The sequence below is a fragment of the Canis lupus genome, chromosome 19 (genome assembly GCF_011100685.1).
Source record: "Canis lupus familiaris isolate Mischka breed German Shepherd chromosome 19, alternate assembly UU_Cfam_GSD_1.0, whole genome shotgun sequence".
Taxonomy (NCBI): Eukaryota; Metazoa; Chordata; class Mammalia; order Carnivora; family Canidae; genus Canis; species Canis lupus.
The window spans coordinates 34,872,816-34,893,754 of NC_049240.1; the positions used below are offsets into that span (position 1 = coordinate 34,872,816).

The 20,939-nt window shown below is 37.2% G+C and overlaps 1 long non-coding RNA gene across 4 annotated transcripts in view; it reads left to right on the forward strand.

The window, feature by feature from the left end:
- The first annotated feature begins 17,169 nt into the window (after positions 1–17,169).
- Positions 17,170–20,939, forward strand: part of LOC111091160 — a 129,640-nt gene continuing 125,870 nt past the window's right edge. For all 4 annotated transcript variants that reach the window (XR_005374175.1, XR_005374177.1, XR_005374176.1 and 1 more), the window contains exons 1-2: positions 17,170–17,332; positions 18,357–18,537. This is a non-coding gene — a long non-coding RNA (uncharacterized LOC111091160). The remainder of the gene's footprint in view (positions 17,333–18,356; positions 18,538–20,939) is intronic.

Below are 20,939 nucleotides of genomic sequence, written 5' to 3' on the forward strand. Positions count from 1 at the left end.
AATTTACAATGTCCATGCCAATAATTTGTCTTTGTAATAATTACTTTAACAGATAAAAGATGTAGTTTTGGCCTTGATTTCCTTCTAAAAGCACTTAAACTGTAAGAGATCAGAATATGTCACCTCCTTGGGATGCCTGGATGGCTCAGTGGTTTAGCAGCCGCCTTCGACCCAGGGCGTGATCCTGGAGTCCCACATTGGGCTCCCTGCAAGGAGCCTGCTTCTCCCTCTACCTATGTCTTTGCCTTTCTCTCGCTCCATGTCTCTCTTGAATAAATAAATAAAATCTTAAAAAAAAAAAAAGAATATGTCACCTCAAATACGCTATTTTGGCATAAAAATTATTTTGAGCTGAAGACAACTGAGAAGCAAAAAAAACCTCTCTGCCCCACTCCACCTTCAATTTACATAAAAGCAGGCTTAGGCATTTAATCATTGGTGAATCTTACCAGCCCTGAGAAGAAATCAAGAGGCATCTACATAACAAACCTTACTAAAACAGCCCTTAAAAAATAAATAAATAAATAAATAAATAAAAAATAAAACAGCCCTTACTTTCCATTAGTTTCCCTATATATTTACCTTCCTATGGTTTGCCTCCCTTGGAAATATAAAGCCATTTTCTCCTGTCTTGTCATTTGTCTACAAATTTGTTCTTTGTTAATATGCTATATAACCCCTAGTTCTAACCATCTCTTTGAGTTATTCATCACCGAGTTTCTCCCTCATATATGTGAACTGTATGTATTAATAAATTGTTTGATTTTCTCTTGTTAATCTGTCTTTTGTAAATCTAATTTGCAGGGCCCCAGGGAACCTAAGAGAATAGAGAAAAAAGGTTTATTTCCTCCCCTACAATACAAAATTCAGAGTTTAAATATCAGAATGAATTAGTTAATCTTATTAAGAGAAAAATCTTACCCAGATTATCAGAAACATGTATTGGTTTAAAATAAAACTATAATCTCTTCCATAGAACTGGTCTTCTAACATATCTATTTGAAAATATTTGGCAAACATAAATATAGTCACTGTTTATAATAAAAAATATTATATTTTAATTTGTTAAAAAAAACTGTGGTGGTTGAGATGGTTTCTGTGTTAAGGAATAAAAGTGAATGGAAAAGACTTTTCAGGTAACTTTGTGGAGATATGCTGAAAGGTGGTCAAGGTATACAAAGGTATACAATCAATGAAAGATGTTAGTCTCTATCTAGCATCTACCTATCTATCTATCCATCTATCTATCATCTATCTATCTATCTATTTATCTATCTATCTATCGACAGTTTTAAGTGCTTGTATAGTCAATCTCTGAGATGTCTTATATGCAGTCTCACTTATGGCTAATTTCTGCTGTTTTGTCTTCAACCTCTATCTTTTCCTTTAAGAACTATCTTCTATACAAAAACTTAATTTTTTTTAAATTCATCTGTCTGAAATAGTTTCTCTACAGGTATAGTGTTTTTCTTGAAACTTACTTGGTTGTTTGCTTTCATTTACATTTGGTATATATTTTAAAATTTAGATATATGAATATACATATAAAATATAACTAAGAGTCTCAGCTAAAAGTTACTAGTAATATTTACTCTTTCAATATTTTAGATTCATAATGATGTATCTTTGTTTTATAAAAACTTAAATGATTACCTTTGACACCTCATCTGTTTATGGAAATTCTGTGGTTTCACTGATCTATTTTTTTTTAAGATTGTATTTATTTATTCATGAAAGACAGAGAGAGAGAGAGAGAGACAGAGACACAGGCAGATGGAGAAGCAGGCTCCATGCAGGGAGCCTGATGTGGAACTCTATCCTGGGACTCCAGGACCACGTCCTGGGCTGAAGGCAGGCGCTAAATCACTGAGCCACCCAGGGATCCCCTCAACTGAATTTTCAATGACATACTTAAGAGATGGGATAAGGCTATCCTGCTGCAAATCACAAATTTTACTCCATGTCTAAATGTTCAACTGCACATGAAATTATAAATCATATTTTCAGTATACGTGTTTGAATGTAGTTTTCACTAATTCAAGTAGGCCCCTCATTTCAGAAAATCAAAACATCTTTATGGAGTACCTTCTGAATGTCAATTTCTACTAAGTCCCAGGGGTTCAACGATGTATAAAGATGATGTCTTTACTCAAAGATCGCACAGATTGTATTTGCATATTTAAGCTTTCTTTTGAGCTCTGGGGGAAAATATGTTCTCACAATTTAAGATTTATACTGCATATTGAGTAGTTTTTCTATAATATCTGATTGGATAATGCTATTTCTTTTTTGAACAATTTCTGCTTGCATATACAGATTTGTTGAAGAGGCAAAGTTCTAATAACAATTTCATCTTAATAATAATAGATGAAAATATTCATTTGCAGAGAACAACAAGTCAGGCCACTTCTAATCCTTTTATCCTATCCTGTTTTCATTTTTCATGCCTTTCTGGGGGTTAAACTTACCTAAATAAATACATGTATGTGTGTGTATATGTTATATGAATATATACACATATTTTCAAAATAAATACATTTTTATTTATTTATGTATAAATATATAAAAATATATTTTACAGGAATAATATTTAAAATATTTAATCATAAATAAGGCATGCTGACTAAAGCCAGAACTTTCTCCTGAGGAGAGCAGGTATCATTTATAACCATAGTAATTATCAGTTAAATATCAGCTCTAGTTTTAGCAAATGGAGTTTGGGCTATCAATACATCAACATTGACATCAAGCAGCAGAGTCCCAATATAAGAGTTATTTTTTTTCTAATTCATGTTATTTTGGGCAGAGGAATTTTGGTAGGATGACAGTAACATGATTTTAGAATGTCTCTGAACATTTGAACAAAAATAAATATATGTGTCAGGATAGCAAAACAAGCATATGGCCAGCATCTACGATAAAATAAGTGACAAAGTACTACCATAGTCCCCAAAATTTAAGTGGGAAAAAACAAACAAAACAAAAACCCACCATACATACACACAGCAATAAAATCACTGTGTGTACACAGTGGTATAGAAGGATGCAGAAGGGAGAAGAGAATTTGGAGGTCTTTTTGGAGAGCTTAATGGAAGGCAATGGAAAGTGGTTTCAAGCCTCCAAGGAATGGGGGAACTGACTGTTTTGAGGTGAAGTCAAATGGTGCTAGAGTATTTGGGAATCTCAGAACTCTTGAAATGACCCACTAAAATATCCTTTCAGGACAAAGCCCCCAGATTATGAGAATTTGTTGAAGTCTACTTATAATTGATGTATGATTTTGTAACATCATACATTGGTCATTTCGGAAATGCTGGATCACAAAATTATGCAATTCTTACAGATATTTATACATTTAACTGTATGATATAAAAATCATATTCATAATAATCTCTTAATTCATAAATGTTGAGAAGCTGCCAATCTTATGGTGGCAGATAACTAGGTTTTCCTAAATTTTAATATTCATCTGAAAATAGAGATTTTTTTATGGGTAACAAATACAATCAGATTTTCTCTTGAAATTACAGGTTGAGTATGTTAATTTTCAACAATTTTTCTTTCAAAAATCCAACTCTGAATAACCGTAATTTATTTTTCTGACTTTTTTTTTTCAAATAAAAAATAAGAAAGTAACGTTCAGCTTTCAAATCACACAATAACACAAAACAAATACTTCTGAAGACAACCATTGTACTTTGTTATGCAGGAAAAGTGCTTTATGCATATTGCTTATTTTATTACATCAAATATTAAAAGGACATATCTTTGTTGGCTGACATTTAATAAAGTTTATATTTTTTCATTTCTTCATCAAAAACATTCTTAAGAGAAACTGGTTTTGGTTGTTTCCTTTTCTGTAAGTGTATGACAATGAAGAATACAATGCCTACTAGTTCTGTTTGGTGTCACTGTTTTGTTTGCTAAATGTCACCACTTTAATGACCCAACCCCACTGATTTTTCATCAGCAATAAAACGTTAATGTAGTTACTTTTGGATAAATTATGATATAAAATCAGCACTACTTGTATTTGTTGCCAAGTATTCACATAGAAATCTAAAACTAGTTAGTGCTGATACTAGAAGAATATAAGCAAAATAATAACAAAGTAGATTAAAACTGCATATTTTAAAATAAATTTCAAGAAATTAAGAAAATACTATAGAACTTGAAATAATAGCATACAGTAGAATTATATAGACTCATAATGAGGTAACTGGAGAAAAGGGAGATTAATTTGAAAAGTTATTGACAGAATTCAAAGACATTTTTACAAATTAAAAAATAAATTATTTCAGAAATGAAGAATCAATGAAACACAAAGATGAATAAACAACATAATAAAGTACTTAATATAAATAGATGACATAAAGGGAAGAAATTTTAAAATGAATTAAAAATATAAAAAATGATTTGATTAATATAACATAAGCAAAGAAGATTCAATTTATATTTAATAATAATCCAGGAAGAAGAAAACTAAAGCAATAGAAATTTACTAAATTTACACTATAATTTAAATTTGAAAGCTTAACAAAATATGAAAAATAGTTTTAAACTATTAATTAAACAAACATACTGTGTATCTGGAAACATCAATCTGAATGGCCAACTGACAGACATAGATTCTAATAAAATTATTAAACTCAATATATATCATAGGAGAAAATTCTTTAGGCATCCAGCGCTCATATAATATAGCAACACTTTTATAAAGCAGACATGGGAGATATTAAAAAAAAATAGATGCAGACTAAAGACTGATAGAGGAGACTCTAATGCATCTCTCTCAACCCAAGATAGATGAAGTGAACAAAATATTATAATAATGTAAAAATTTAACAATGATAAACAATGTAACAATTATAACAATTAAAAATAAAGCAAATTTATCAATTATAGCAAAATATGCTATCCTAAAATTTGCCACTCTGATGTAAGGATTATTTTGAGCTGATGGCAAATAAAAAGAAACAGATACAAAAAAAAGCTCTCTGTATACCCCCTATTTGCCAAAAACAGGACTAAAATTTTAAAGGTGTCCTCCCACCCATCCTTCCTAATCATTGGCTATAAATTAAGGCCCTTTACAAGGCAACAATATTTATATACATATAACAGTGAGCTCAAGTTCTTGAAATTAAGCTTTCTTTTCAAAATGTAAAGTGAGTGCTGATAGGGGAAAAAAAAATTACCAAAAGACCATATCTTAGGACACAAGGAATATCTCGTATTTCAAATAATATAAATAATTTAAATTGTGTTTTATCACTACTGTTTAGTAACACCAGACATTTTAAAACAAGTCTTTACCCCTAAGGAAAAAAAAAAAAAGCTATACATATCTATATATATTCTATTCAATAATTCATTGGTCTAAGAATCAATTAAAAATTTGAAATTTACTGATTTAATAGTAACTGAAACATGACATGAAGCAATGATATAGAGCAAAAGTGTTTAGTAAAAGAAAATTCTTAGCATTAAAACCAAACAAAAATGAATAAAACACTCAAGTTGAAAGTCAAAGAAGAATAATAAAGTTCACAGAAATAAAATATAGAGAATAATCTAATAAAAGGATAAATTAATGAGCTTGAAAACAGTAGAAGAAAAAAAATAAATGTTATGTCCCAGATGAAATAATTTTGAAAATTACTGGTAATAAAAATTGAATCGAATTAGAGATAGGAAGATTAGACCAAGATATCTATAAATAAGGACAGCCCCCTCACACATGCACATATACAAGCACTCACTCAAATAAATGCAAAAATGAAATACAGCTCAGATGTTTTCTTAAAAAATTTCTAAAAACCAAAACAAAACAAAAAACCTTTTATTTAAAGATCAGTTTTGCCAATATACCCTAAAGCATTCCAGAACATGGAAATAAAGGAAAAAAGGTCCACAATTCCTTTATAAAGCAAGTATAACATCGATTCAAAAATGGGGGAAAAAAATCAATACCCTGGAATGAAAACTATAAATCAATCTCACTTTTAAATATCAAGAGAATCTGATATTATATTTAAAACTTATATAGCATTACTCCACTGTTTCAAGGGCACTCAATATTAGGAAATCTATTTACAACTCATATTAAAATATCTAAGAAGGAAAAAATGATTCTCTCAATACATGCCATAAAGATATATGACAAAATTCAATACCTGTGTAGACTAAATGCACTCAAAAAATATTTAAACCAAACAATTATCCTGTCTCTTAATGCAGAAACACCAGACTCTTTCCCATTAAAATTAAGAATAAGACAGGGACATCCCATATCTTCAGCAAATGCAAATAGGCTAGTGAAAACCATTAGAGACATAACAATTAGAAAGAGGTAAAAGTTCCTCTATTTGCATATGACATATCCATATCTGATAACTTCCTAAAATAATTATAGTAAACCTGTCCTGAAAATTAAATGATTTTGTATAGTAGCTGGTTTGAAAAACAAACATAGAAAAGTCAGTAGACTTCATGGATACAAAAATACCAATTCTAAGAAAGAGAAGAAACAAATATTTATCATAGCAAACAAAAAAAGAAAATAGGTAAAAATAGGCAAAAACAAGATGTGTCGATCCATATGAGCTAAACTACAAAACACTCTGAATGAAACATATATCCAAACATGCTGTGTTCTTACTTACAGAGGTTCAGCATTATAAAGATATTACTTTTGCTGAAGTCAATTCATAAATTTAATACTATGTCTCCACATAATGGGTATTAACACTATTATATTATTGCAACATGCACCAGTAATAAAGCATGAGAAATACATCCTGATAATCCTACAGAGTGATCGCCAGGATTTATTTTTGAGTGAAAAATTTAGGTGGAGAAATGTGTTTTAATATGTTACTGTTTATTTAAGAAGCTAGAGATTAGTACCATCTATGCATATTTTGTCAAATCATACTGTTTAAAATGAATGCATAATCCATATTTTTAAGTGATATGTATAGGAAGAGATTAAGTAGAGTGAAGAATAGGATCTAGTTTTTATTTCCTTTTATATATATTTAATTTTTAATCATCCAAGTATGTTAGATTATACACAACAAAGCTGAGTGTTAATAAGCAGTACTTAAATATCTAAAGAAAATAAAACTAATAATTCTAACTTTATATTGAGCATAAAGTACAAGTATATTGAAAGGATTTTTTCCAAATGATTTTTAAGTACATTAATATACCTCTATACTCCAAGTATTGAAAAAAAAGAAAATAAATAAACTAAATAAAATATGATTTACTAGTCTTATTAGAGGCGAGTTTGACAAGTTTTCCATGAGACTGCAATGTTGAATTATAGGTTGAAATCAATGAATCATCACTTACTTTTGTTAAATGGGTAGTGAATGCATAACATTTTAATTTTTAAAAAGTTTTCTTATTCTGTCCACTGAAAAAGCCTCGAAACAATGATCAACCCAATAGCACTGAGCACTTCTATTGGAAATTATAATGTGTAAATACAATTTCACACTGTAAAGCAGGAGAGCTCCAAGTCTGGGGAAAGAAATACAAAGAAAGTACAGAATATTTCGTCATAATACAAAAAAAAAGAAGCTATCACAGACTACCTGGGTTATAACAAAAGGACTCAGGAATGAAGGTAAAGATCAGCTCCAACAGCATAAAAGAGGCATGGTGTAAGCATCAGTTTGGATAATAATTCAAATTATTCAAATTATTATAAAATTCAAATGATTAAGGCCCATACTATGTTTAAATTTGTAAGTTTCTAACAATTTTAAGACTAAAAGAATTCCACAGTAAATTTGGAGAATGACAGGAAATCAATTAATCATTTTGAAAAGTTTTAAATAAAGGGGAAATCTGAGACGTTTGTCCTGCCTTTTCTACACATACTGTAGGAAAAGGTTTGAAGGCAATACATTTATTTCCTTTATAGAAAATTTTGAATGAACTAAGAAAGAAGAGATGTAGAATTTCAAGCTTCGGGATCTTTAATGAACAAATAGAGCAAGCAAAACACATAAAAAGTTTGTATGAGCACAACAAAACAATATCTTAGGTGAAAAGATCCACATTAGGGATCTTTTCCAGGGGCAGAAATTATTTGTAAATCATGTATCTGATAAGAGATCGATATCAGAGTATTAAAAGACTCTTAAAAACAAAACAAAACAAAACAAAAAACAAAAACAAACAACCCATTGGTACCTGGGTGGCTCAGTTAGTTAAGCTACTGCTGGGATCCAGCCCTAAGGCGGACTCCATGTTCAGAGCCTGCTTATCCCTCTCCCACTGCTCCTCCACCCAGCTCATGATCTCTCTCTCTCAGTTGCTCTTTCTCTCTCAAATAAATAAATAAATAAATAAATAAATAAAATCTTTAAAAGAAATTTACAAATAACCCGATTAAAAAATGGCAACCATTTTGGACATTTCTCTAAAGAAGACAAATGGCCAATACATAGATGAAAATATTCTCAATTATCATTATGCATTAGGTAAATGCTAATCAAAACCAAAAGATACCTCACACTCACTAGGATGGTTTAAAAAAAAAAATCTAGCATTTTCAGGATGTCAAGAAATTGGAGACTTTCACATTGCTGGTAGTAATGTAAAACAGTGCAGTCACTTTGAAAAAATGTTTGGCAACTGCTAAGCCAGTTTTCCTATGACCAAGTAACTCCCCTCCCGGTACATAGACAAGACAATTGAAAACATATCCACACAGAAACATGACTACTTATAGTAACATGATTCATAATAGCCCCAAAGTGACAAAATACCAAATGTCTACTGATGAGTGGATTAAGAAAATGTAGTAGAAACATATAACGGGGCATCTCTCAGCTACACAAAAAGAATGAAGTACTAATACATCCTGCGACATGGATCTACCTTGAAAATATTATGCTACGTTAAAGAAGTCAACCACTAAATTCCACATATTGTATGATTCCATTTATTTGAGAATTCCAAAACAGGCAAATCTATAGAAAAAGAAAATAGATTAGTGGTTGTCAGGAGCTAGGGAAAAGTGGACATGGAGGGTGATGGCAAAAATGTTATAAGGTTTCTTTATGGATGATAGAAATATTCTCAAAATAATGGTAATATTTGCATGAATTAGTAAATATACTAAAAGCCATTGGATTGTACACTGTAATTTTTTAAAGCTTATTAATTTAAGTAATCTGTACACCCAGTTTGGAGCTCCATCTCATGACCATGAGATCAAGAGTCATGCACCTGCCAATGGAGCCCGCCAGGCACCCCAGATTGTACACTTTAAAACATCATTTCTGTGGTTTTAAGAATTACATAGCCCATCAAAAAATAAATTTAAGCAGAAGGTCATAGAAAGAGAATATATCTGGGTCCTTTCAGCATTCAAGAAAAGTCACAGTTTATTGATCACAAATAGAAAGTGACAGGATTAAAATGTTTTCAATAAAGGTAAAGCTCAGATGAAGGATGGAGTCTCCTGTTGCTACAGATGGTCTCAACTTAGCGACCCATATTTTGAGTGATAGGAAAAGAGGTTCTCTATTCCTCCAAAGATTGTGTCTATTCTTAAACCATGCTTTAAAAAAAATTTAGGTTTAGTTACTGATTTCACACCTGTTTAAAAGTAAATGTTAAGAAATATATTATTTTTTAATACTAAAAATCTGTAATCCTGTAATAAGTAGCATGTGACTAAGATTTAAGAAGGCATTCGGGCTCCCAAACCTCATAGGCAAGAGGGAAAGGAGGCTGTGCTACTCTCCAAGCAGATTGGCCTATTATTTCCCTTTCCAAATGAGACTAATTGGAGAACCTAAAACTGATCGTCTAAAATTTTAAAGGACTTCAGACCTCATTGTGGGTAACATATTTTTTTTATTTATTTCTTATTGGTGTTCAATTTACCAACATACAGAATAACCCCCAGTGCCCGTCACCCATTCACTCCCACCCCCCGCCCTCCTCCCCTTCTACCACCCCTAGTTCGTTTCCCAGAGTTAGGAGTCTTTATGTTTTGTCTCCCTCTCGGATATTTCCCACACATTTCTCCTCCCTTCCCTTACATTCCCTTTCACTATTATTTATATTCCCCAAATGAATGAGACCATATAATGTTTGTCCTTCTCCTACTGACTTACTTCACTCAGCATAATACCCTCCAGTTCCATCCACGTTGAAGCAAATGGTGGGTATTTGTCATTTCTAATGGCTAAGGAATATTCCATTGTATACATAAACCACATCTTCTTTATCCATTCATCTTTCGATGGACTCCAAGGCTCCTTCCACAGTTTGGCTATTGTGGACATTGCTGTTATAAACATCGGGGTGCAGGTGTCCCGGCGTTTCATTGTATTTGTATCTTTGGGGTAAATCCCCAGCAGTGCAATTGCTGGGTCGTAGGGCAGGTCTATTTTTAACTCTTTGAGGAACCTCCACACAGTTTTCCAGAGTGGCTGCACCAGTTCACATTCCCACCAACAGTGTAAGAGGGTTCCCTTTTCTCCCCATCCTCTCCAACATTTGTGGTTTCCTGCCTTGTTAATTTTCCCCATTCTCACTGGTGTGAGGTGGTATCTCATTGTGGTTTTGATTTGTATTTCCCTGATGGCAAGTGATGCAGAGCATTTTCTCATATGCATGTTGGCCATGTCTGTGTCTTCCTCTGTGAGATTTCTGTTCATGTCTTTTGCCCATTTCATGATTGGATTGTTTGTTTCTTTGGTGTTGAGTTTAATAAGTTCTTTATAGATCTTGGAAACTAGCCCTTTATCTGATACGTCATTTGCAAATATCTTCTCCCATTCTGTAGGTTGTCTTTTAGTTTTGTTCACTGTATCCTTTGTGGTGCAAAAGCTTCTTATCTTGATGAAGTCCCATTTTTGCTTTTATTTTGCCTTTGTGGATGTATCTTGCAAGAAGTTACTGTGGCCGAGTTCAAAAAGGGTGTTGCCTGTGTTCTCCTCTAGGATTTTGATGGAATCTTGTCTCACATTTAGATCTTTCATCCATTTTGAGTTTATCTTTGTGTATGGTGAAAGAGAGTGGTCTAGTTTCATTCTTCTGCATGTGGATGTCCAATTTTCCCAGCACCATTTATTGAAGAGACTGTCTTTCTTCCAGTGGATAGTCTTTCCTCCTTTATCGAATATTAGTTCACCATAAAGTTCAGGGTCCACTTCTGGGTTCTCTATTCTGTTCCATTGATCCATGTGTCTGTTTTTGTGCCAGTACCACACTGTCTTGATGACCACAGCTTTGTAGTACAACCTGAAATCTGGCATTGTGATGCCCCCAGATATGGTTTTCTTTTTTAAAATTCCCCTGGCTATTCGGGGTCTTTTCTGATTCCACACAAATCTTAAAATAATTTGTTCTCTGAAGAAGGTCCATGGTATTTTGATAGGGATTGCATTAAACGTGTAAATTGCCCTCGGTACATTGACATTTTCACAATATTAATTCTGCCAATCCATGAGCATGGAATATTTTTCCATCTCTTTGTGTCTTCCTCAATTTCTTTCAGAAGTGTTCTATAGTTTTTAGGGTATAGATCCTTTACCTCCTTGGTTAGGTTTATTCCTAGGTATCTTATGCTTTTGGGTGCAATTGTAAATGGGATTGACTCCTTAATTTCTCTTTCTTCAGTCTCATTGTTAGTGTATAGAAATGCCACTGATTTCTGGGCATTGATTTTGTATCCTGCCACGCTACCGAATTGCTGTATGAGTTCTAGCAATCTTGGGGTGGAGACTTTTGGGTTTTCTACGTAGAGTATCATGTCATCGGCGAAGAGGGAGAGTTTGACTTCTTCTTTGCCAATTTGAATGCCTTTAATGTCTTTTTGTTGTCTGATTGCTGAGGCTAGGACTTCCAGTACTAGGTTGAATAGCAGTGGTGAGAGTGGACATCCCTGTCTTGTTCCTGATCTTACGGGAAAGGCTCCCAGTGCTTCCCCATTGAGAATGATATTTGTTGTGGGCTTTTCGTAGAGGGCTGTTAAGATGCTGAGTAATGTTCCCTCTATCCCTACACTCTGAAGAGTTTTGATCGGGAATGGATGCTGTATTTTGTCAAATGCTTTCTCTGCATCTAATGAGAGGATCATATGGATCTTGTTTTTTCTCTTGCTGATATGATGAATCACATTGATTGTTTTAAGGGTGTTGAACCAGCCTTGTGTCCCAGGAATAAATCCTACTTGGTCATGGTGAATAATTTTCTTAATGTATTGTTGGATCCTATTGGCCAGTATCTTGTTGAGAATTTTGCATCCATGTTCATCAGGGATATTGGTCTGTAATTCTTCTTTTTGGTGGGATCTTTGTCTGGTTTTGGAATTAAGGTGATGCTGGCCTCATAGAAGGAATTTGGAAGTACTCCATCTCTTTCTATCTTTAGGAACAGCTTTAGGAGAATAGGTATGGTTTCTTCTTTAAACGTTTGATAAAATTCCCCAGGGAAGCCATCTGGCCCTGGACTCTTGTGTCTTGGGAGGTTTTTGATGACTGCTTCAATTTCCTCCCTGGTTATTGGCCTGTTCAGGTTTTCTATTTCTTCCTGTTCCAGTTTTGGTAGTTTGTGGCTTTCCAGGAATGTGTCCATTTCTTCTAAATTGCCTAATTTATTGGCATATAGCTGTTCATAATATGTTTTTAAAATCGTTTGTGGGGATCCCTGGGTGGTGCAGCGGTTTGGCGCCTGCCTTTGGTCCAGGGTGTGATCCTGGAGACCCGGGATCGAATCCCACATCGGGCTCCCGGTGCATGGAGCCTGCTTCTCCCTCTGCCTGTGTCTCTGCCTCTCTCTCTCTCTCTGTGAGACTATCATGAATAAATAAAAAAAAAAATTGTTTGTATTTCCTTGGTGTTGGTAGTGATCTCTCCTTTCTCATTCATGATTTTCTTAATTTGAGTCTTCTCTCTCTTCTTCTTATTAAGGCTGGCTAATGGTTTATCTATCTTATTAATTCTTTCAAAGAACCAACTCCTGGTTCTGTTGATCTGTTCCACAGTTCTTCTGGTCTCGATTTCGTTGAGTTCTGCTCGAATTTTAATTAACTCTCTTCTTCTGCTGGGTGTAGGATCTATCTGCTGTTTTTTCTCTAGCTCCTTTATGTGTAAGGTTAGCTTTTGTATTTGAGTTCTTTCCAGTTTTTGAATGGATGCTTGTATTGCGATGTATTTCTCCCTTAGGACTGCTTTTGCTGCATCCCAAAGATTTTGAACGGTTGTATCTTCATTCTCATTAGTTTCCATGAATCTTTTTAATTCTTCCTTAATTTCCTGGTTGACCCTTTCATCTTTTAGCAGGTTGGTCCTTATCCTTCATGTGTTTGAGGTCCTTCCAAACTTCTTGTTGTGATTTAATTCTAATTTCAAGGCATTATGGTCTGAGAATATGCAGGGGACGATCCCAATCTTCTGGTATCGGTTCAGACCCGATTTGTGACCCAGTATGTGGTGGTCATTCTGGAGAAAGTTCCATGTGCACTTGAGAAGAATGTGTATTCAGTTGAGTTTGGATGTAAAGTTCTGTAGATATCTGTGAAATCCATCTGGTCCAGTGTATCATTTAAAGCTCTCGTTTCTTTGGAGATGTTGCGCTTAGAAGACCTATCGAGTATAGAAAGAGCTAGATTGAAGTCACCAAGTATAAGTGTATTATTATCTAAGTATTTCTTTACTTTGGTTATTAATTGATTTATATATTTGGCAGCTCCCACATTCGGGGCATATATATTGAGGATTGTTAAGTCCTCTTGTTGGATAGATCCTTTAAGTATGATATAGTGTCCCTCTTCATCTCTCACTACAGTCTTCGGGGTAAATTTTAGTTTATCTGATATAAGGATGGCTACCCCTGCTTTCTTTTGAGGACCATTCGAATGGTAAATGGTTCTCCAACCTTTTATTTTCAGGCTGTAGATGTCCTTCCGTCTAAAATGAGTCTCTTGTAGACAGCAAATAGATGGGTCCTGCTTTTTTATCCAGTCTGAAACCCTGCGCCTTTTGATGGGGTCATTAAGCCCGTTCACATTCAGAGTTACTATTGAGAGATATGAGTTTAGTGTCATCATGTTATCTATTCAGTCCTTGTTTTTGTGGATTGTTCCACTGAACTTCTTCTTAAAGGGGAATTTTAAGAGTCCCCCTTAAAATTTCTTGCAGAGCTGGTTTGCAGGTCACATATTCTTTCAGTTGCTGCCTGTCTTGGAAGCTCTTTATCTCTCCTTCCATTCTGAATGAGAGCCTTGCTGGATAAAGTATTCTTGGTTGCATGTTCTTCTCATTTAGGACCCTGAATATATCCTGCCAGCCCTTTCTGGCCTGCTAGGTCTCTGTGGAGAGGTCTGCTGTTACCCTAATACTCCTCCCCATAAAAGTCAGGGATTTCTTGTCTCTTGCTGCTTTAAGGTTCTTCTCTTTATCTTTGGAATTTGCAAGCTTCACTATTAAATGTCGAGGTGTTGAATGGTTTTTATTGATTTTAGGGGGGGATCTCTCTATTTCCTGGATCTGAATGCCTGTTTCCCTTCCCAGATTAGGAAAGTTTTCAGCAAGAATTTGTCAAATACATATTCTGGCCCTCTGTCCCTTTCGGTGCCCTCGGGAACCCCAATTAAACTAGGTTTTTCTTCCTCAGGCTGTCGTTTATTTCCCTTAATCTATCTTCATGGTCTTTTAATTGTTTGTCTCTTTTTTCCTCAGTTTCCCTCTTTGCTATCAACTTGTCTTCTAGGTCACTCACTCGTTCTTCCACCTCGTTAACCCTCGTCGTTAGGACTTCTAGTTTGGATTGCATCTCATTCAATTGATTTTTAATTTCTGCCTGATAGCTCTAAATTCTGCAGTCATGAAGTCTCTTGAGTCCTTTATACTTTTTTCTAGAGCCACCAGTAGCTGTATAATAGTGCTTCTGAATTGGCTTTCTGACATTGAATTGTAATCCAGATTTTGTAACTCTGTGGGAGAGAGGACTGTTTCTGATTCTTTCTTTTGAGGTGAGGTTTTCCTTCTAGTCATTTTGCTCAGTGCAGAGTGGCCAAAAGCAAGTTGTATTGGGAATAGGAGAAAAAGAGAGGAGAGAAAGAAGGAAAGAAAGGAGAAAGAGGGGAAAAAAAAGGGAGAAAAAAGAAAAAAAAACGAAGAAAAAGAGAAAGAAAGGAAAAAAAAAGGGTGGGAGAAGGAAACAAATCAAAAAGCAAAACAAAACAAAAAAACCACGGGGGAGTATCTTCTGATTCTGTATACTTTAAGTCCCTTCACTTCCCCTGGAACTTGTCAGTCTAGCTGGTCTAGGGGCCTGTTGTGCTGATTTTCACGTGTTATTCCTTGGGGGAGCTACTCTGCCCCCCTGCCTGGTGTAGGGCTCAGTGGGGGTTGTTTACCCTGTGAGGCCCCAGGAGGAGCAACCGCAGTGGCGGGGCCAGCTCTGGAGCCCTGGAGTCAGCCTCCGCAGTAGCTCCGGAGCTCTCCGTCTGCAGGGCCTGGAGGCTCCGGGCGGGGCCGCTGATCTGCTCAGCTCCGGGCAGGAGCGTCCTCAATGTCCTGGGCCCTCCGGGCCTCTGCCTGTCCCGGGGGCGGGGCTCGGGGGGCGGAGGCCGAATCCTGGGCTGTGTCCCGGCGCCCTGTGCTCCGGGGCCTGTGCTGTTGGATTAGCACTCCCGCCCCGCAGCCCCCTCTGCGGAGCCGCCCCCGAGTCCCCCGAGCCACTCCCGCCCGGCAGCCCCCTCCGCGGAGCTGCCCCGAGCCCCCCGAGCCCCCGAGCTGCTCCCGCCCCGCAGCCCCCTCCGCGGAGCCGCCCCCGAGCCCCCCCAGCTGCTCCGGGTCCCCCGTGCACGCTGCAGCCCTTAGGGAGCTCGGCGCACTCTCCCGGGGCGCAGGTGTCTGTTAGTGTCCCCGGGAGCCCGAGGGCATCCCCGCCCTCCTGGGTCCTGCTCCACCTCCCTGGAGCCCCTTTCCCCCGGGAAGGTCGGTGCAGCTCCTGCTCCTCCGGGACGGGGCTCTCCTGTCCTGGGGACACTCGCCCCGGCCTCAGCCGGGCTCCTCGCGGGGCCCCTCCCCCTTGGAGGCCTTTTGTGTCTTTATTTCTTTTTCCCCGTCTTCCTACCTTGATAGAAGCGCGAACTCTTCTCACTGTAGCATTCCAGCTGGTCTCTCTTTAATTCTCAGGCCGAATTCATAGATTTTCAGGATGATTTGAAAGTTATCTAGGTAATCTGGTGGGGACAGGTGACTTGGGGACCCTACTCTTCCGCCATCGTGCCCCTCCTCCGTGGGTAACATATTATACCTTGCTTTATATATATGTAAAATAAGGTATAATATATAATAAATAAAATATAATAAAATATAAATAAATAAAATATAATAAAATATATATTACATATATAATACATATGTATAATATTTATATATTTTAGGACATAACACCTTGTACCTTAGATTCAGGCTCCCAGCGGTTACAGCCCCCGCGGGGTATGGGCCGGACCTGAGCTGCGCATGCGCGCTGGTGCCCAACAGCTGCCGCGAATTTCAAAAAGGTGCTGCGGCGAGTGAGGGGGCGGGTGAGGCCGCGGTCTGGCCCCTGTTAGTGCCTCTGCTGCGGCGAGACCCTCCCAGCGAGCTCCCACCGCTCCCACAGACACTGTGGGATTAGTAAGTGGGTATCCCATATCCTCTAGGTGCTCTTTTTCTTTTCTTTCTTTTTTATGGGCGGGGCGGAGGTTATTTCGATTAGTGGGGGGAGGGAGGAGGGGAGGGGGGAGGGGAGGGGAGGGAGGGGGGGGAGGGGTGGAGGGGAGGGGAGGGGAGTGGGAGTGGGGGAGGGCGCGTGAGGGGGGTTTGTGGGTGTGAGTGCTGTTCGGGGGGATTTTGTTGTAGGGTGCTTGTTTTTGCTGGTTTTTTTTTTCTGGGTCTGGGGGGTCGGGGTCTTTCTTTTCTGTTCTTTTTTCTTTCTGTTTTTTTTCTTTCTTTTTTTCTTTCTTTTCTTTTTCTTCTTTTCTTTTCTTTTCTTCTTTTCTTTTCTTTTCTTTTCTTTTCTTTTCTTTCTTTTCTTTTCTTTCTTTTTTTCTCTTTTCTTTTTCTTTTTCTTTTCTTTTCTTTTCTTTTCTTTTCTTTTCTTTTTTTTTTTTAAAGATTTTACTTATTCAAGAGACAGAGGCAGGGACCCAGGGAGAAGCAGGCTCCCTGCGGGGCCCCTTGCGGGAGGCGTTGCGGAGGCTGGGACCACGCCCTGAGCCAAGCCGGATGCTCAGCCACTGAGCACCCAGGCGTCCCTCTGGGGGCTTTTCAAAGATGTTTTGCTCCGTGTCCTGGCGCAGGTGAGTAGTTGCATGAGACCTTTTTTTTTAATATATATTTTTATTTTTTGCGTATTTTTTTATTGGCGTTCAATTTGCCAGGATATAGTATATCACCCAGTGCTCATCCCGTCAAGTGCCCCCCCTCAGTGCCCGTCACCCAGTCACCCCATCCCCCCGCCCACCTCCCCTTCCACTACCCCTGGTTCCTTTCCCTTCACGGGTGGTTCTTCTCTCCCTAAGTTCTGTGGTTTTCCTGTGCTTCCTTACTGGCAGCCTTCACAGCCAGGAGTTTGGGTTCTCGCCTGTTCTGTGAAGGATGTAGGATTTCGGGTGCCTGATGTGGAACACAGAGCCCTCGCTTTTCAGGAAAAAAGTACTGCATTTTAGAGATCCCTTCTGATTGTGGATTGCTACCCCTGAAAAGTTTGTTTTGCGGGTTTGTGTCTTTTTGTTTGTTTGTTTTTTTTTTTTTTGATGAGACCCTACGTCTTTTACCCCTTTGGGTGCTGCCCTTTCGTCTTTTGTTGTGAAGACTCAGTTCATCTAGTTACCAAGTCTTTTTTTTTTTTTTTTTTTTTTTTTTTTTTTTTTAATTTCGAGAGAGGGCGTGCACGAGGCGACGGCAGAATTTTAGCCTCCTCCAAGCTCAGGCCTCAGCAGGACCTGGGCCTCCATCTCAAAACCCCCAGATAATAACCTGAAATCAAGAATCTGTGGTTTAACTGACTGAGCCATCCAATCACCCTTCAGGTCTTTTTCTAAGAAAATTACTGCATATGTCATTGTGGATTTGTCTGTGAGAAAGGGTGAGCTCAAGATCTAAGTACCATCTTGAACCCTATCTTCCCAGAAATCCTGGGCTCTGTGCAGGAAAGAATTGGGATTATGTCTCTTGGGGTAGGGTCCATTGTGCTTTGTATATGGGGAAAATCAAAGGAGTGCTTGAAATGTATCATGTTCAACATTACGGACTGAGCCAGTGATAGCACTCCCTAAATGATACCTTTGTCTTCCTGAATTTTCCAATCTCTTTGCTGTTAAGAGCTGCCCAGAAAAACGGCCTACAGGCAGGTGTGATGGTATCACTTCAGAGAGATGGCAATTGAAAGCTTCTATTGGGCGTCTCCTTCAACCTTGAAGTTACAGCCAGGAGACAGGTGTTTCAGATAACAGTGGGAGTATAACCATATGTATGACACCTGCCTGTGCATGACATCATGTGGGTAAGAAAGCTTTCTTTATTTTTAAGATTTTATTTATTTACCCGTGAGAGACACAGAGAGGCAGAGACATAGGCAGAGGGAGAAGCAGGCTCCTTGTGGGGAGCCCGATGCGGGACTTGATCCTAGCACCCCGGGATCATGACCTGAGCTGAAGGCAGATGCTCAACCACTGAGCCCTCCAGGTGTCCCAGCTTTATTTCTTTAACATTTTTTTTCTTGCATTGAACTAATTAGCCTGTCTTGCTGTGACTAAGCCATTGGCTTTTAGTAAATTGACTTTATTAAACTTACAGTTTCCTTATATAAAAATTGGGATAGTGATTATACTTAATTCCTGCAGCTGCTATAAAGGTGAAATAAATATGTCTGTTAATGAGCTTATCCTGGGGTTACTGAAACTCAGGTTCGGCTGCCTGTCTCTAGAAAAGCCATTACTCAAGAGATGAGTTTTCACTGGAAAGAAATACAAGCTTTTCTAAGGAAGCTGGTAACCTGGGGGAGAAGGTGGACTCTTATCCAAAGGCCAATTCCAAGCTTTCTCTCTGGCCCAGGGAATTTTAAAGGGATTAAGGGCAGTTAATCAGTAAGGGGAATGCAGTGGTCATAATATTTCTTGCTTATGTACAGACTAGATGGTGCCAGTGACAGATGTTATCCCAGTGCTGGGAAGTTATACAAGGGAGTATGGTCCCTTAGTGCCCAGGGATTCTGTAAGGGGTCTGGTTTTTGTTTGGTGGTATGCCAAAATTCTCTGTTCTTTTTAGGAAAGAATACACAAAGTATAGATATATAAAGAAAGGTTGGTTAATCCATCATGTGGGCTAAGGTTATTTGCTAAAGTTTAAAGGCGTCTAGATTGCCTGGAGGGGCTCAGGTGGCTTCACTGGGTCTCGGCAGAAAGCAATTAGTTAATGTTAGCTATTTTTATTACCTTTCTATTTCCTTAGCAAATAACAAACAGGCTAGGGTAGTGTATAAATCACACATATAAAAAGTATACATGAATGAGGCATTATATTCAATGATGTGGAATAGTGAGAGAATTTAGGTTTTGAGAAGAATTCAAAATAACTGAGAGGTATGCTAGAATTTGACAAAGTGAATGAGGATAAACTAAAGAAAATTTACAAATATTGTAAGGAGTCCAGATGAAGGTAAAAAAAAAAAATATATATATATATAATTTCACAACCAATTTTTTTTAGCTCCTTTTACTAATACCTATCAATTTGAAAACAAATGAAAAGCAGTCAAATGATACAGTTTCCTGGATTTGGGGAATGAGGAAAGCATACCAAAAGAAAGTTGGTAAAACACAAAGAATATGACTGGTTTGGGGTCTAAGCTGAGTAAACACTCAACTGAAATCCTAAGGTGGTGAGCTAGGGCAGTGGGTCATTTTATTTATTATTTCTTATTCTTTGGCAATACTAAATCTTTCTATAGGATATTCTTTCCTTTAGTTAAAACAAAGCTAACACACAAGATTAGAAAATTAAACTTAACCCATTTTTTTTAAATCAGTTTCCCTCTTCAGGAGGTTATTTGAATTGAGAAATAATTGTCAAGAAATGGCAGGACTTTACTACAAATTTCCCTAAATTGATAGTGGGATAGGTAACTACATACAGACCACTGCTATCCAATGTGACCATGGGCTGCAGAGTCCTTTTGACTTGGGGGGAAAAAAACCCAGTAAATTTGTTATGGGATGATTATTCAAAGGAGCAGGTCCAAGGGGATAGCATAGACCATAAGGGAGAGTTACAAATGACTCAGTGAAAATCAAAACATGATTGAATATGCTGATACATTTTAGTGAGTGATGACTCCTTTAGCTATAACATTTGAACTAAAATACCCATTTATACATTTGACATATTAATTAAATTAAGTGTTTAAAAAAAAAAGATCTAATGTTGTATCAAACAGCACAGTACCTGGCACATAGTAAGTGCAAAATAAATTTTTTGTTATCACATGATTTAAAGTCAACCTTGAAGTTGAAATTTTCCATTTATCCTAGGCAAGATAATTTACAACTTGTTCTCCCCAGAGGCTTAAAATCCAATTACATCATACAGATCATTAAAAGTCACACATGGTGTCCTAAAGGGATAGAGAGTTGGAGTGTAATGACAATTACTCCCATTAAAAGTGCATATGAATGGGGAGGCTGGGTTACCTGTGTTTCCTTTGCTTTTCCCATCGGAATATGCCTTATGTAATCCATCAATCAGGAGAATTAATGGTGTGACTAGCAATTCAGGCCATACGGAGATAATCAAGGCATCATAAATCGTGTTAGAGCAAATAAAGCCTGCAAAATGGGACTGCTAGCACAGCAATCAAATTTCAAAACTGCCTGCCTGCACTAGAAACTGCGTCGATAATGAAGAGCA